The sequence below is a fragment of the Ursus americanus genome, chromosome 25 (genome assembly GCF_024610735.1).
Source record: "Ursus americanus isolate L20-20 chromosome 25, mUrsAme1.1.p, whole genome shotgun sequence".
NCBI classification, from domain to species: domain Eukaryota; kingdom Metazoa; phylum Chordata; class Mammalia; order Carnivora; family Ursidae; genus Ursus; species Ursus americanus.
In genome coordinates this window covers 36196395-36212846 of record NC_142151.1, presented here as the reverse complement: position 1 = coordinate 36212846, position 16452 = coordinate 36196395, and the positions used below count along the sequence as shown (strand labels likewise).

At 44.0% G+C, this 16452-nt stretch overlaps 1 protein-coding gene across 8 annotated transcripts in view; it reads right to left on the bottom strand.

Annotated features, from left to right (window-relative positions):
• Nucleotides 1-16452, bottom strand: part of TMEM117 (transmembrane protein 117) — a 488268-nt gene that overhangs the window by 454529 nt on the left and 17287 nt on the right. For 2 of the 8 annotated variants that reach the window (XM_087855789.1, XM_045801232.2), the window contains exon 1: nt 8446-8769. The exons of 5 other annotated variants lie outside the window; for them this stretch is intronic. The gene's annotated coding sequence lies outside the window, so the exon portion shown is untranslated. Of the gene's footprint in view, nt 1-8148; nt 8307-8445; nt 8770-16452 lie in introns of those variants that run through there. One more of the 8 variants, XM_045801235.2, reaches the window with a different exon arrangement.

The following is a 16452-nucleotide window of genomic DNA, read 5'->3' as shown; positions in this document are numbered from 1 at the left end:
TATATTTCTATAGTCCAGGGAAGAAATACGTAAGTGAAAGAACCCTTCACAAATCCCAAGCACTTTGGGAAACTGATAAATTTCCCATTGATAAATATTCTCGTATTACACATGGCTGAAAGCACAAAGATCAAGCCACAAGCCTGAAGTAACTCTAAGTCAATGGAGGACCTGAGAATGGGCTCCAAGGCTCCCAAGTCCCTGTCCAATAGTCTAGGGTGACGAATATCAATTAAACACACAATCTAAGTTAAGGAAGTCTTGTCTTCACTATTTTAGAAAAGCAATGTAAACACACAAAAGGACTGGCAGCGTAACCCAGCAAAACAAAGAGTTGCTGTGCCTTGGATTCATAAACCTTCTAAGCAATTTCAAGTCCCTTGTGATCTTCGTGAATACTCTGAAATACCTGTCCCCGGGGGCTGTAGCTCACATAGCCTAGGAATGGTGACTCTAGAAAGATTGTTTTCCTAATGTGCGGTTCATCACCCAGTACACAAGTAGTTGGTTCTCACACCAAAGACAGCAAAGTGGTGAAGAACAAAAACGAGCATCCTGCATTTTCAGGATATTCAGTATGCGAGGATGCCAGAATGGGCTGTCAATTTGGTTTCACACAACGTTTTCAGAAATGTCTAAAGCCCGCTACCACAAGACAATACATAGAAATCACCTCAAGGCCAATGAGTCTTGAAGCAAAGACTCATTTCTAGATGCCCATCAGAACAGGATAGGAGTATCATTTAAGAAGTTAACAGGTTTCAGGGTGCCTGGGTGGTTACATGCCTGACTCTTGATTTAGGCTCAGGTCAACATCTCAGAGTGATGAGATCAAGCCCCCTCCTACCTCCCCCACCCCTGGTTGGGATGCATGGTCAGCCCAGAGTCCACTTAAGATTCTCTCCCTCCCTCTTCCTCTCCCTCTGCCCTCCTCCAGGCACACGTGTGCAACCTCTCTCTCTTCCCCTTAAAAAAAAAAAAAAAAGAAGAAGTTAACAGGTTTCTATGTTGCTTCTCTTACCAGTGGGGAATTCTGGCACAGTTGCCCTACTGCCTCCCTTCCCCCCACCCACACACAGGCAAGGCGTCAGGATTCAGAACATTAAATACATACGACCTTGACTGTTGCTTTTTTTTAAATAAATGCTTTGTGGAGGGTTAGCATATGGTTATTTTATTGCTATTACTTTTAACTTTAGAATCTTGTTTTGTGGGCTATGTAATGTCCACATGCCCAAACTGAATTAGAACATTCAAAAAATTTTGGAGACAGCTGTTCCTCTTCAGTATTTATATTTTTCAAGAGAGACAACTATAGTGTTGAGCAACAACCCTGCCCTTGCACAGATCTGAATTCCCACAGGAATGCTACAAACGCTACCATCATCCCCATGTTACATGGAACCAAACAGAGTTGCTGCTTATTCAATTCATGTAGCTGGTATCGAAGAACCAGTATTTGAATCCAAATTCATCCCTAGCCCTTGATCTCGCTAATATACCACAAACTGGAAGTGGTTCTTCCAATAAAACCTTTTCCATCAGGTTTGTAGCTTACCCTTTATTTCTACTAACAGATTCAGTGACTTCGACACCAGCTGATTTATTGGTCTATTTTATGCCACACATGGCTGATATTTATTCTTGCTTCATATGCCAAAGCTGAAGTGGTATCTTCCAGGGGGGTCTCAAATTTCAAAACCTACATAATAGCTTGAATAAAACTTCTACTTATCCCCATTTCCCGATTTCATCCACAAAGTCACCCAAAGCCTGCCCAGTCATCTCAGCCATAGCTACCAGGTATCCAGAGCACCAAAACTGCTCACCTCTGTGGCTCACATGAAGCAGTACGACCCGTTAGTGACGTTCATGTTAATAATCCAGGACTGAGATTGTTCAAACGGACAATGCTACACAGTGGACACAGTCTGCAAACTCCTTTAATTTTTTTAAATTCAGTTCTGCCACCATAGCTGAGCTTTTATCTTAAATAAATGTGATGTCTCTTAGCTCTTCGCGTATGATAGTAAAATAATCAGTTTATGCATGTGTCTCCTTCCCAGGTCAGAAGGTGCTCAGGGAAGGGCTGCTCACTTTCCGGGCCACAGCACAGGGCCAGGCTCAAGGAGGGCATTCAGTGAACATCTACTGGACGCGGTGAGTGGTACACTTAGAAAGAAAAGCCTCCTCATTATTTAGGCGAGATGAGGGGGCAGAGCAACCTGCCATTAGCTTCCACTAACAGAGGAAAGGAGAAAAGCACTGGGACCCCAAGACCGCCACGCTGATTCCGCCAGCAGCTGCGACGTGCTCCCACCCAACGACACATCATCTTGGCACACGTTCTGCGTTATCACCATTACCGCTAGGGCTGACATCTATTACTTACCACATACCAGACACTATGCTCATGAGCTTTTCAGATTGTATTAAATTTTATAGCAGCCCAATGAAGGAAATACTCTTATTTTACAAATTTTGAAACTGAGATCCAGGGCTTAGTAACTTGTACCAAATAACAAAATGAGTCTGTGCCACAGACAGGATTCAAATCCAAGCCACGTAGCTTTAACACTCTACACCACGCCTTCCACGTAAAGACACATTCCAAAATCTGGCTGTTACACGTCGGTTAAAGGTCCTGATAATAAAGCTGTCTGATGTAAAAGATTCACCGTGCTTGAGGATGAATGAGTCTAATACTAGTCCAGCGGACCTTGCAAGCATGATCAGAAAGAACCGGTCATGTGACGACAGGATTGCTTGAGTTTTGTTCTTCTTCTCTGAACATCGGGGTAAGTAGTTGAGTTGATCTGATTGTTCCTAAGCAATGCATCACTAAGGCTCATTCTGTGATTTTCCAACTATGCCAACAGAGAGCACTGCATCTCTGAGAGCTAGATTACGGCACCCGTTCACTTCCCTCTTGTAAGTAATGACATCATTAGGTAGATGTCACTACCAGTATCTTGGAAGCTTCCACTTTTCCACATTATAGCAGTGACTGAAGAAGGTGGTAACAATAGGCTGGAACTTTACACACTCTCTGACAACCCACAGGTCATCAGTCATGGTTTCTAACTCTAGAAGGACTAATATTTATGGTAGATATTAGGAATCCCACGCGTTTTACTGTAAGTCTTGCATGTCAGCTGATACAAAAGGCTCAGAACGAAGAGGAAAGCGAAGGAACAAGGGGAAGAGGTAAGGATACTCCAGTTGGGAGGACACTGAGCAAAGACAGAGGAGAGACTTTCTGGTAGAAAGGTGCATTTGTAGTTCTGGGTGCCTAGAACACAGAGAGCTTGAGGTATCTTGCGAGGGGTAAGCAAAATTTGGGGCCAATTCAGGGAAGATTATACAAATGTTGTTCTGTATTTTACTGAATAGAGAATGAAAAGTTTCAGAACTGAAGAGTGATACAACCGATTGGAGCAGAGTTTGGGAAAGATTTCTCCGTCAGGTTAGAAAGTGAAAAATTGGTATGAGGCATAATGAACGTGAGGAAACTAAGTTTATAGGCAACTTCAACAGTTTAAAAGATCATCAGGTGCTAGACTCGGGCAACACAGCTGTCCTCATAAGTGCTGTAATAATTTGACTGAAGCAGAGTACCCGGCCTTCATTACTTATGAGGGCCTTTACAAATAAAGGAAAACACTGAAGGCTTTCAGGAGGGTGAATTCCATTTTTCTCAGCAGGGACCCTGGCTCAGGCAACAGTTCTCACATAATGACAAGTAGATCAAGATGGAGTCTATCACCTACATTTTTAAAAATGTATGGATTTCCTTCTAAGCAATTTCAAGTCCCTTGTGATCTTCGTGAATACTCTGAAATACCTGTCCCCGGGGGCTGTAGCTCACATAGCCTAGGAATGGTGACGGTAGAAAGATTGTTTTTTCCATCAGGAAAAGTCCCTGATGGACTACTATGCTATGCAAAAGACACTATCACTAGCCAAGCAGGACACACTGAATGCTCGACATCTAGTAAGACCGAGCCAGGTACCATGAACAGATCATTTCCACTGTGCAGCGCTACCCTAAGATAGGAAAAGAAGCTCTCCCAATTTTTTGAAGCTCCTTAGTATTTATGTGTGAAAATTTACCTGTAACCTCTCCTAGCTCTTATTTAAAGGGCTTTTTAAAGATGACTGTGCCAACAGTGTGGACTTTAGTTGAAGCATCTTGAATCCAATTTCTTGAAAAGGAACGTTTAATTCTTCCTGTACTTTACTTTTTGTGGGATGCACTTTGTGACACGTGCAGCTGCACTTTGGGCTGTTCTTGGTTGTATTAGCACAACACAAAGTTAAAGGCTATTTTCTTCAATACCTAGCTCTAGTGCAGTATTACACAGTCTACGCAAAGTTCTTTACAGTTCACAGAACACTTTCTACAATCGTTTCATTTACTCCCTAGGATAATCACTTTTAATTTTTTTTTTAAGATTTTATTTGAGAGAGAGAGAGAGAGAGAATGAGCACTGGGGAGGGGCAGAGGGAGAGAAAGACAGAAAGAAGCAGACCCCCTACTGAGCAGGAAGCCTGATTAGGGGCTCGATCCTAGGACCCTGGGATCATGACCTAAGCAGAAGGCAGATGCTTAACTGACTGAGCCACCCAGGTGCCCCAGATAACTGCTTTTAAAACTGAAGGTCAATGGGGCAGACACAGCTTTAAACTGTTTAGTATTATTTCCTTAAAAGATAAATAAAGATAGCCACCTATATTTATACCACGTTTTACCTCTTCATGTTTTTAGTGGGCAAAATCACACCATTAGAATGATATTAGAATGATTCAAAGGAATCAGAAACATCTTTTTCTCAGAAGGCAGCCTAGTGTAGTGGAAGGAATATGGGCCAGTTCTACCTGACTCTGACTTACCAGCCCTGCGATCTTGGGCAAAGCCCTAACTCTCTGAGATTCCATTTCTCCACTAGTAAAATCCCAATAAAAGTACTTCCCTCAGAGCACTGTATTGAAGACAGGAGGAGATTTCATTTCTAAAGTGCCTGGTCACTTCCAGGTACTTCCTACCACGAAGGCCATTTAAAATACAAGTGAGTCATGGTCATTCCCATTAAAAATGAGCAGGAAAGTAATATCAACTATACATTACATTGACTGAGTGATTTTAAATGTTATTCTCAGTGTTAAAGGATTTTTAATACAACTGTACAAGGTAAAGGATGAATGTTGTCCTTATTTTACAAATATTGAAAATAAGGCTTAGAAAGCTTAAGCTACCTATCCAAATTCATATTTAGAAAGTGATGAAGTCCCAATTTGTTAATTCCATGATAACATTCATCATTCATTTGTTCAATATTTACCAATTGCTTATTTGTGCCAGGTACCAGCCTACGCCTGAGGGTTACTAACAGAGAACCCTTGTTTGCATCTTACCATCTCATTGAGGGAAAGAGACATTAAACAGGAAAAAAAAAAAAAACCCACATACATAATATTTTAGAAAAGTGTCAGTTGATGGAGAAAGATACTGGGAATGTCAGGAGGGAGAAGTTGGAGGAGGCCCCACAATAAGGGGACATTTGAACAGAAACCTGAAAGAAGGGAGGGAGGCAGGCAGATATCTAGAAAACAGTGATCCAGACACAGAGAACAAAAAATTGCAAAGACCTGGGCTGAGTGAGTGATAAGTGCATTTAAGGAACAGCAAAGAAACTATTGTGACTGGATAGGGGTGGGTGCAGGGGCGTATGAAAGGAGAGGTCTGCAAGGGAGCATCTCATTGTGATGCGGCCTGTCAGGATCCAGCCCTAAGGCTCATCGGCTCATCGTGTACATGGGGGCTTTCACCCCCTGTGAGATGGAAAGCAGGAGCATGGCACGTGTGGCTCACAAGTCAGAGGGGCCGCTCTGTCTGATGGTTGGAAATGTATGAACTTCTAGAAAGAGAAAGAGCTGAGGGGTACCTGGGGTGGCTCAGGTCATGATCCCAGGGTCCTGGGATGAAGCCACATGTCAGGCTCTCTGCTCCACAGGGATCCTGCTTCTCCCTCTGCCTACTGCTCCCCTGCTTGTGTGCTCTCTCTCTCTCTCTCAAATGAATAAATAAAAAATCTTTAAAAAGAAAGAAAAAAAGAGTTACGTGACGGATTGGATGTGGACATGGCCTGGCAAAAGCCAGAATGGAACTGCCATTTCCTGAGATGAACACCATTGAAGCAAACATGGACAACACAATAAAAATTAACATTTTTTAGTGCTTTTTATGGGTCGGGCAAGCGCTTTTCATTCGTATCTCAATTAGTCCTTATACCAACCCTTTGGATTTACCAAGGAAGAAACAGAAACTCGGAAAGGTTATAATCTGCCCAAGGTCATGCAGCTGCCAACTGGCAGAAACAGCAGAAATACCTCTGTATGACCCCAAAGTCAATACTCTTAAAAAAACTACTATGTTCCCTACACCGAGAAGTATAAAATACAGAATAAAGTTCCAATGGGAAGGAAGTAGGAGCACGAGGAAGCAGTTAAGTACTAGGTGATGACTTGCACCTAGTAGGCACTCAACAAATATTTGCTGATGAATTAATAAATGTAAAAAAATGTATACATCATGGTTGGATAACAGACCAGCTCTGGGTAAGAAAAAAAAAAACACTGAAGTTTCCATTCCAGAGAGAACAGACTCTGGCTAATGGGAGATTCAAGTCCATAAGAGGAGAAATGGCAGAAAGATGGAAAAACGAAATATATATTTGCCTGCACGAACCCTGAGGTAAGGATAAGTCTTGGTATATTATCTTGAAATGTTAGGTGAAAAGGCAGGCATGAGGAGATGACATACAGCATTTTGCATATGTGAATGCTTAATACAGGTTTTAAAAATACAAATAACAATAATACCAGAAATAAAGTTGGAACTTCTTGCTTTTAGTCCAATACAAGAGACCACACAGCCTTTTAAATAAAAAGCAACCTTTTAAGTCAATCAATGAAACCACCATAAGTGGCTTTGCAGAGATACCAGGATGGTATTTGTGATACCCTTGCTAAATTAAAGGATCTCATCCATAAATCACTTCCCAGACTTTCTCTTCACATTATTTCAACTTTTAAGTGATTTTCTTCCCTTGTTCTTAACCTGCAGTCTTTGGAATAACAAAATACTAAACCAGGCAAGTTTTTAAAACGGAGAAACTGAAGCAAAGTTAGGTCTGGAGTTCTCTCCTAACCAAGATATTAGTTAACTTTTCATTAAAATGGCCGAGTCTTTATGAGCCCTTTCATGTTATAAAGTTGAAAAATATTCACCAATGAATTCTTTACAAATGTTTAGACCTCCTTTTCAGTGATATCTGTTTATGGTAAAGAATCTAAACACACGCCAAAGTAACAGTGAATGAATAAAATAAAATTCATTCATATCTGAAATTATTTTTTATAGGATTGGCAGTTTAAAGGAGCAAGTTAAATAAAACAGACAAGTATTGTTTTCTGAGCAAAGGATCAGATGGAGGTGGAATGGGGGTGGGGATAAATACCTGAGTCAAAATTTCAAAATCCATAATTACTTTTAAACTACTCAGATCGAGGGGGTAGGGGGTGCTAGAAAGTACGGCATGGCAAAAAATTCAATACTTTACAACAAAAATAGTTTTCACACAGAGATTCTACTACTCTTTATATTCAATAAATTGGAAGAACTTTTTTCTTCCTACAAGTCCTTCTATGGATTTCGAACAATGTATCATTTATAACTAGGGGTAAACACGTGTATTCAACACACTCTTTCTTTTGGTTCATTAGACACATAAATACTAATAAAGCATGTGATGTTTACTACCATCTCTCTCACACACACGGAGTTCATTGTTCCACAGAGGGTAGAATGAATAATGGCAGCCCAAGTGTTACCACATGGGTCTAACACACTTGTGGGCCTATGGCATTTTCCAAAATAGGAATCGACAAATAGCTTTATTTAGTCACGATAAAGTTAGTAAACACTCAAGTTTTCTTTTTGGGTTTTTTGTTTTTAAGGAGGACACCCCTGAACTGCAACCTGTTAATTTAATTAACAAACAATCCATGGGGCTTCTTACGGGGTTCCCATCCCAGGAATTAGACAAGCGAGGGAAGTTCAAGGTCTGTCCTGGCGACGTCCCTTACCCCCTCGGAGCCCCGGAGTTTGAGGGTTCCTCAGCTCGAGCCTTCCACCTACGAGTCTCGACTGCCTCTTCGCAGAAGGGCTGGTGCGTCCGTCCGCCTCCTTGACGCTTTACCCTGCCTCGCCGCATGCCACCCTGGGGACCCGAGGAGAGGCGCGGGGGACTTGGGGGCCGGGGGGTCGCGGCCGCTTCCTCACTCGCGGGCGGGGACGAGGAGGCAGCCGGGCTAGCAGGGCTCGGCTGCGGCTGGACCGAGCGGCGGGGGAGGCGCGCTCAGCGCCCGGGCCCGCGTACTCACCGGATGGGGCCGCGCGGGCGCGGGGTGTCTGCAACACGGGAGACCCGGGCGAGCACAGCCCTCCGCCGCGCCGGCGGCCTCGCTGGGAAGCGCGGCGAGACGGGCCGGCGGCGTCGCTGCCGCGGCTGCTGTCACCGAGCTATAAATACCGGCTCGGCCCACACTCGCCGCCGCCTACGCCGGGCGCCCTCCGCAAAGTCCGCCGGCAGCGGACCCCGCAGCCGGAGCGCAAGGGCGACGGCGCCGCGCAGGTGACCGCGATGGCTCCAGCTGTTCGGCAGCCTCCGCAGCTGGAGGCATGGCCTCCCGCCGCCCCCGCCCTCCCGCTCCCTCCCCTCCCGCCGGCGCCGCGGGCCGACTCCAGCCCGCGGGCCGCGCGCGCCGCGCAGAGCCCGCCCCGGCCGGGCCCGCCTCTGCAGAGCCGGCGGCTGCAGGCGGGGGACCACTTGGGAAGCGGCGGAGGTGGGGGCGGGGGTGGCGGTCGGCTACCGCTAGCGTGTCAGCAGCAGTCCCTTCGTCCTGGGGGAATCCGCAGAGTTCTTATAAAATCCACCATCCTGCGGGGAACCAATGAGGTTCCCAGGTGGAACAGCCTCAAAAGAACTGCAAACTTTCTAACGCAGTCTCAGGTCATAGAGCATCCTTTCTGCTTGTATCAGTTGGTGCTGTGGAGGTGGGGTGGGAAGAGACCGCCCGCGAGGATAGAAGTCTTAACACTTACTCTCTCCCTGCCCGGTCTGACACATACACACTCATGCAAATATATTCACATTCGCATACATATCTATAAGCATGCACACATTCATACATACTTAGAAATGGACAAATATATGTACACATGCATATATATCTATACACACATATATAAGCACACGCATACACTCACACATGCACACGTTTGTGCACACATATACCAGAAGCACACACATGTGTAAGCTTTAGCATTTTCGAAGCTTGAAGCTCTCAGGAGCCTACCATTCTATAGTGCTGAAATTATTTCTCTGCAACATGGTGGAGGAAGGCCTTTGACCACATTTGACCAATTCCTGTCTTCCTGATGGAACCTGTTTTCCATCGCGTGTGTGTGCGTGTGTGTGCGTGTGTGTGGCCTTTGTTTCCTTCCACCCCTAATAACAACTGCTATCTCAGTTTACCAGCTGCTTATAATGTATTAAAAGCTGCTGTCCAGTATACTGATACTCTATGCTAATGGAAGTGATATCTAGTTGGTATTGTCAGATGGAAAATGGGATCATTGCTATATGCCTACAGTAGCAAACTTATAAGGAGAAAAGTAGCCTCTCTCCTGGATGGCAGCATGATTCAGGAATGCACTGAGCAGCAAGAGGAAGAGCTGAGATGTCAGCAGATTTTGAGATGGGGCAGAGAGGGCCACTCCCAAGTCCTGCAGTATAGCTAATCTCCACAGGCATAACTGGGAGTTCACTGCCATGCTTCTCACTAGCTTTGACATCTGTTCTAGCTTCTAAGAATGACCACATGTATCTACAGTACAGTCAGAGTTTGTGATCATCTTATGGAGCTCTTAGCGTGGTAAGATTCTCCTTAGTGAAGCTTTCACAAGCTTTCCCAGACGGAGCTGTTTCCTATGCTGGCACTGTGCACATCTCACAATGACACTTCCGTACATTGGCTGTACTTTTTTGCAATGTCTTTTTCTCCCCCAGTAAGCTATGAACTCTTTGAAGGCAGAGACAAAATCTTACTCACCACTGCACCCTCAACACCTAATGCAGTGAATTATAGTAATGGTTCAATAAATAGTAGATTAATTCCACAGACTATCAGAGTCTACTGTGTTTTTGTAATTATAATCAGGATTATTTTCCAAAGGATTCTTAAACTGTGTAACTGTCTAACATGCGCTCTGTGTGCTATATTTTCCTTGTATCTTCATTTAAAGCAAGGAGCCTCCAGTCAGTTGAAACTGGAAAATATTAAAGCTTCACAAATTATGCAGCACAATACTGATGTGTATGGCTTGTTAACCACCTCCCCCCAAAAAACCCCAAAAGAAAACAGAACAGAAGGCCCCTTTCCATCATTGAAAGTCTGTAAAACATAGTGTATTTCAGAGGATGGGGGGGGGTACAAATCAATAAGTAGCTTCTCCTGTGTCTCGTTGAGAGAGAGCGCTCCTTCCACAATCAGTTGACTCATGTGGCGTCTACTAGAATGAACTTCAGTTAATCAGAACTGAAATGTCTGTCCTCAGTTATACAGTGTTTGCCTTCCCTTTGGATCCCTGTCTTCTTAACATATGATCTCACTTTCTTTAATAATAATTTCAAGAATAAGCTCAACCAATGCTTACTATTTGCTCTTAGTTAAAAGATCTTAAGGTTTAAATAATATAACTCTCCAGGACCACTTCAGGGCAAAATATTGAAATGACCAAGATTTTCTTCAATATCCATGCTCCCTTTTTACCACTGACCAAGAAGCTTGTGCCCTTTGCTTTGCAATCCAACCAGGATGTCCAGTCCAGCCCTATCTACAGACCAGGCAGGGGAACAGCCTCTACACTTGACCTTTCTCACAATCTCCCATTCATCCCATCCATACTGTACCCCAAACAGGTTTTTTTTTCCATTTCTTTTCCATAGAGGAGATCAGCAAATTTGTCACAGCTTCAGACAGTGGCAGACAATGATAGGAAACTCTCAAATCCCACTCTCCAATCATCTGTCCACCCCACCCCCACATATAAAGTCAATCCTGTGGACAGGCTTAAAAATGAGTCTTGTTTATGTAGAATTTCTTTGTAAAATCTGACCCCAAAATGCAGAAATCAGAAGTAACCACATGAGATGATGTGTGTTCAAATCTTGTATCCCAGTAGGTTAGTAATACAGTTATACTCTGTGTTTTAAAAAAAAAGACAAGCTTAATATGCATTTCAAAAAATTGGTGAAAATGATGATTATGACCAAACTGTACCCTTCTCTAAATGGCAAAAGGAAGTGATAGCCGGAAGCATCAGTAATCTCTACCAGGTCTATCAGGAAACATTTTCATCAGTGATTTGGTGGACTCTAAGCAGAACTATTTTTAACTTCCAATAGGTCAATCGGGATGATGCTAATTGCACACTCCAAATATAAACAGCATAATTTTCTTATTGCCAAGGGTGCAAGAATAGAAATTTGAACATAATTACCTTCTGGTATTTAAAGGCCGGGGACTCAACTGCCAGGATTTTCCTCAACAATCCTAATTGCAAATGTCCAGTTCCATTGTACCCAATGTGGACTAATATATTTTAGTCCACATGGCCTGAATTTTTCTTGGGAAAAGATGCTCATCGCATGTCCACTGCCTGAAATATTAGAGCCTAAGCCCCAGAATCCTGGTTCGGCCATATACCTAGTGGCACTTGAGAGTAAGCAAATCACTGAACCTCTCTGTACATTAGTGGCACATGCCTCACGGTTGTTAGAGGGATTAAATCATGTGTGTTACATGTTTAACATTTGGTCTATGTTAAGTTCTCCATAAATGCTGTTTTTTTGGTTTTTAGTGGGTTTTTTTTTTAATATTATTGCTCTTCATTTCATCTCTGCCCTGCTAATATTCAAAGGACCAATTCACCTAGCCTCCCCTTTATCCTGTAAGTGGCTGGACAAAGAGCTTTTTCTGTACAGTTTTTAAAGCAAAGGAGTCAGGCAAAGAGAGGGTGAGCTAGCAGTCATAGCAGAAGTAGAGCCGTCACCTGCTTGGTGGCCAAGATCACCCCTGATTCATACACAGTCCCTAGGTGTCTACATAAATGCAGTAGTTCCTTCAAAGTGCCCTTCCCCTTATGATGAGAGGGGCAACTATTTCACTGCCCACTCCCATCAGTTCCTTCTTGTGCTCTCCTCTGCTCCACAATCCACTCTTACACACACAGAAACCCTTAAAACTGACCAGTGCCTTACTCCCAGGGAGCCTTAATTGATTGAGACTAGCGATGATTTCATCCACAGGAATGTGACTGCTGGTTTTAAATGGCAAATTTGCCTTTGGGCAGTTTTGAGCTGACCTTTCCTTTCTGCCTGCTTGATTTCTCCTAAAACAAATGGTCTTTTTCCTTCTTCAAGCTGTTTCCAACAGACCCACTTAGACTGGTTTGATAGCCCCAGCCCAAGGGGAGGAGGCTTGATTCAAGGAACACAAAAATATATTGGCCTTCCGGAGCTCCTGATTTCATTTAAAAGTACCAAATACGCCACCCAATCAATAAACATAACCAAAGCAACTAGACCATCAAAGCACTGCAAGGTGCTGAGGTTTCAAAGATAAATACAGTGTGTTTGCTTCCTCAGGAAACTCATGATCTAAACGAGCAGACAAGAAATGGCTTCTAATCACCATAAATAGTAATACAAGGGACATGTGTTTGGGGCCAAGTGCATTTTACTGACCATAAGGGCTCTAGAAATTTGTAAAGGAGAAATAAAACTGTCCTTAGGAGTTGCTGGAGAAGACCAGATGGAAGAAGAAGCTTGAGGCAAACACTGAAGGATAAGGAGAATTTAGACAAGCAGCAAAGGGAGAAAGGAGAAATTCCAAGCAAATGGGACAGCCCAGAACAGTGCTCATTACCTGGAAGGTTTGCAACAACTAAATGCTGAAGCAGGAGAGAAAGACAGGGAAGAGGGTAGCAGAGAAAGCAGAGAGAGGGGCTAAAGAGAAGAAGCTGGAAGGGGGGGAGGGGCAGGAATGCTACGGTCCCTTGGCAGGAGCAGGTGGTGGGGACAGTGAAATATGTCATTTGGGGAAGTAGGGAAAGCCAGGTTGTTGAGAAGGGGCTTCTCGGTTCCAGCCCTTTCAGCAGTAAGGGGGTGGGGGTAGGGAGACAGGATAAGCAGAAGTAAAGGGAAGGTCAGAGAAATACTTGGCACCAGGAATTTTAAATTATAAGAAATGAAAATTATTTCCTGTTGTATTTGAAGAGAATGGTCGTATTTTCATTTAGCCATGAAATGAGAAACAGTAAGCCTCACCCTCCACCCACAGACTGGAAAAGCTGCTCTCCCGGCCTCCCTCATGGGTTAGAAGGAGCAAGTCTCCCCACCGTCCACCTCCCTGGTTCATAGGAAGGAATAAGGAAGGGGCTTGGACTGCTTCTCTGGGTCCCCTCCTCCACCGTAGCTGCTCAGTGTGGAGGCCCGGCTGGCCCACTCCTCTGAGTTTTCGAATGTCATTCGGAAGACGAAGTTTCACAGACAGCATCACCTGCCCCAGGTCAGCCCGCAGAGGTGTTAGGTGTTACAATCCTTCACTTCATAATATCGTGCACTAAAGGATCTATGGTATCCACAAGGAAGCAAATACCTCCTGTACTCACTGTGTTTGTTTCTTAAGCTACCATAATAAATTGCCTCAAACAGTAGCTTACAGCAAGAGCAATGTCTTTTCTCACAGTTCTGGGGGCCAGAAGTCTGAACACCCTGGGCCAGCAGGGCTAAGCTCTGAGGGCTCTGGAAGAGAAGCCTCCCTTGCCTCTTCCAGCTTCTGGTGGCTCCTGGCGGTCCTCAGCTTGAAGATGCCTCACTCTAATCTCTGCCCCACCTTCACATCATCTTCTCTTCTGTGTGTCTCCGTGTCCAAATTTCCATCTCCCTTCTCTTTTAAAGACACCAGTCGTTGGAGTTAGGACCTACCATATCTAGGATGATTTCATCTGAAGATTCTTAACTAGTTATATCTACAAAGACCCTATTTCGAAATAAAATTCAAATTCTGAAGTCCTGGGTGGACATGAATTTGGGGGGGGGCACTATTCAATCTAGTCCATTTATATTCGGAAATAAGTAAGTATCCCCTGTCTAAATGTTATCATTTTACTTACAGTAGTGGCTTATTCCTTCGATACAGGGTAAATATATGCCCGAGAAGTCATTTACTTAATGATAAAGATTATTTTTGGTAAATAACCCTTCAAATGGTATTACCCAAACCTCTCACTTCCGGACTGCCGCCTTGCCCTGGTGCTTATTTTGTTTCTCTCTGTGGTGGTGTATCAGGCCTCCGCAGGCCAGGGCATTGCCTGTTATTGAAGCTTCCATTCCAAAATGCAAAACCATCATTTTCAGGAAGCTCTTCTGTGTCAGACACTTCCAAGTGCTGCCCTTATTATGGTGAAAGACACAAAGCCCCTGCTCCCACATAGATTATTCTAGTGAGTATACAGATGGTAAACACAACATGCATAATGATAGAATTTTAGACAGTGAGACGTTTCATTAAGAAAAGTAAGTAGAATTACAGCATCAAAAAAAAGAAATGGGTCCAAATTTTAGAAAGAGTGGCCAAGGTGAGCTTCGTCCGTGGGACATTTAGGCAAAATAATGAAGTTAGCTGTCACTGTCACGACCTTATACCTATTGCCTCCATTGTATTTTTGCTAGAGATGCTGAATGGCACACGGACGGCATTCAACATTATCGTCCTATAATATAACCATACGTAGTTCTTTATGCCAAAGGGTATTCTGGTCATTGCATTGCCAACCAGCCACAATGGTTGCATCCGTGATGTAGCCGTTTACTCTTCTAGGCACTATTCTAGGTGCAGGCACACACGGGAAATACACAGACCAAAATCCCAGGGTCGTGTCACTCCACTAGGAGGGAGCTTGTGTTCCGGCATTAGACTTAAAAGCGGAAACCTCAGGTATGATCCCCAGTTCTAACTCTCACTCCTCCCTTCCCTTCAGCCGATCACTTTACGGTTCTAGGCCTCAGTTTCCAAGTCTATAAAGCAAGGAAATTGGACTAGACAATCTCCAAATGCCCTTCTGAAGGAAGCACTCTATGGTTTGAGGGTAGGCAGCTACCTGATTTACCATAGCTAAGGAGACATGTTGAATGTGATTCCAAGTCAGGCAGCCATCAGTATCCCTGGAATCATGAGCAGAAAACAATAGCAGGGATCCTAGACCCCGTGGTCTGCAGTGAGATGGGGGGGTATCACCACTGGAAGATGACATTATCGATTCTGAACCAGAGGCTTTAGTGGCAAATGGGAATATGGGGGAGAGATCTAGCTTCAGGGGATACCAAGCCACCAAAAACAACAGGGAATTCAAGGGCTTCATGAAAAAATTGAGTTAAGGTATGTGAAACACTTAGAAGAGTGCCTGACGCAGAGTCAACCTCAATAAATAAGGCTGTTGTTACTATTGGTTTGTCCCAGAAGAACTCCATTCCACTTAGAAAGCCACGGCAAAATAATAGGCAGACATGGCAAGACCTGGCTGGGAAAGCAGCTACTTGGAAAGGCATGCTGGTACCCGCCACGTGTGCCGAGCTGGTCCCCGCCCATCCTAAGTGCAAACGCCGATTTCTGGCTTGGGCAATTACGTGGATGATGATGAGTTTCAGTGAAATAAAAAATATAAGTCTGTCTGAAGGCTTTGAAGGACAATAACACTTTGGATTCAGACGATGATAGGTTTGAGATATGCAGGTAAAGATGGTAGAGATTTCCCTACAGGAGACAGCTGTAACTACAGATCTAGAATGGAGGCAAGAAGCTGGAGCTGAAATAACAGATGTGCCAGTCACAGCATCCATGATGAGTCAGTGTTTCTGAAGTGTGGTCTCCAGACCATCTGTGTTACAGTAAACTAAGGTGGGTGTGAAGAGCAAATTTCAGAATCCACTTACTGAGTCAGCATGTCCCACAGCGGGGTTAGTAACCTCCATTTTAATAAGGTCCTGAGTGATCCTTACACACATTTAAGTTGGAGAAATGCAGGTAGAGGGAATTTTTGATGTTACGACCCTACAGATAACATTGTGTGAGGAGAATGTAGGAGAAAAGGCAGTCGGGGAACCTATGGCCCAGTGGTACCTGGTATCCAGCCACTTCATACCACTTACTCAGTAGGGTTCAACCTAGACTTCCCATTAAGATAATCGGATGCTTGGGGCCCATCGCAGGCCAATGAAATTGGTATCTCTTGGGGGGAATGAGGTAGGCTTTTTCTCCACAGTC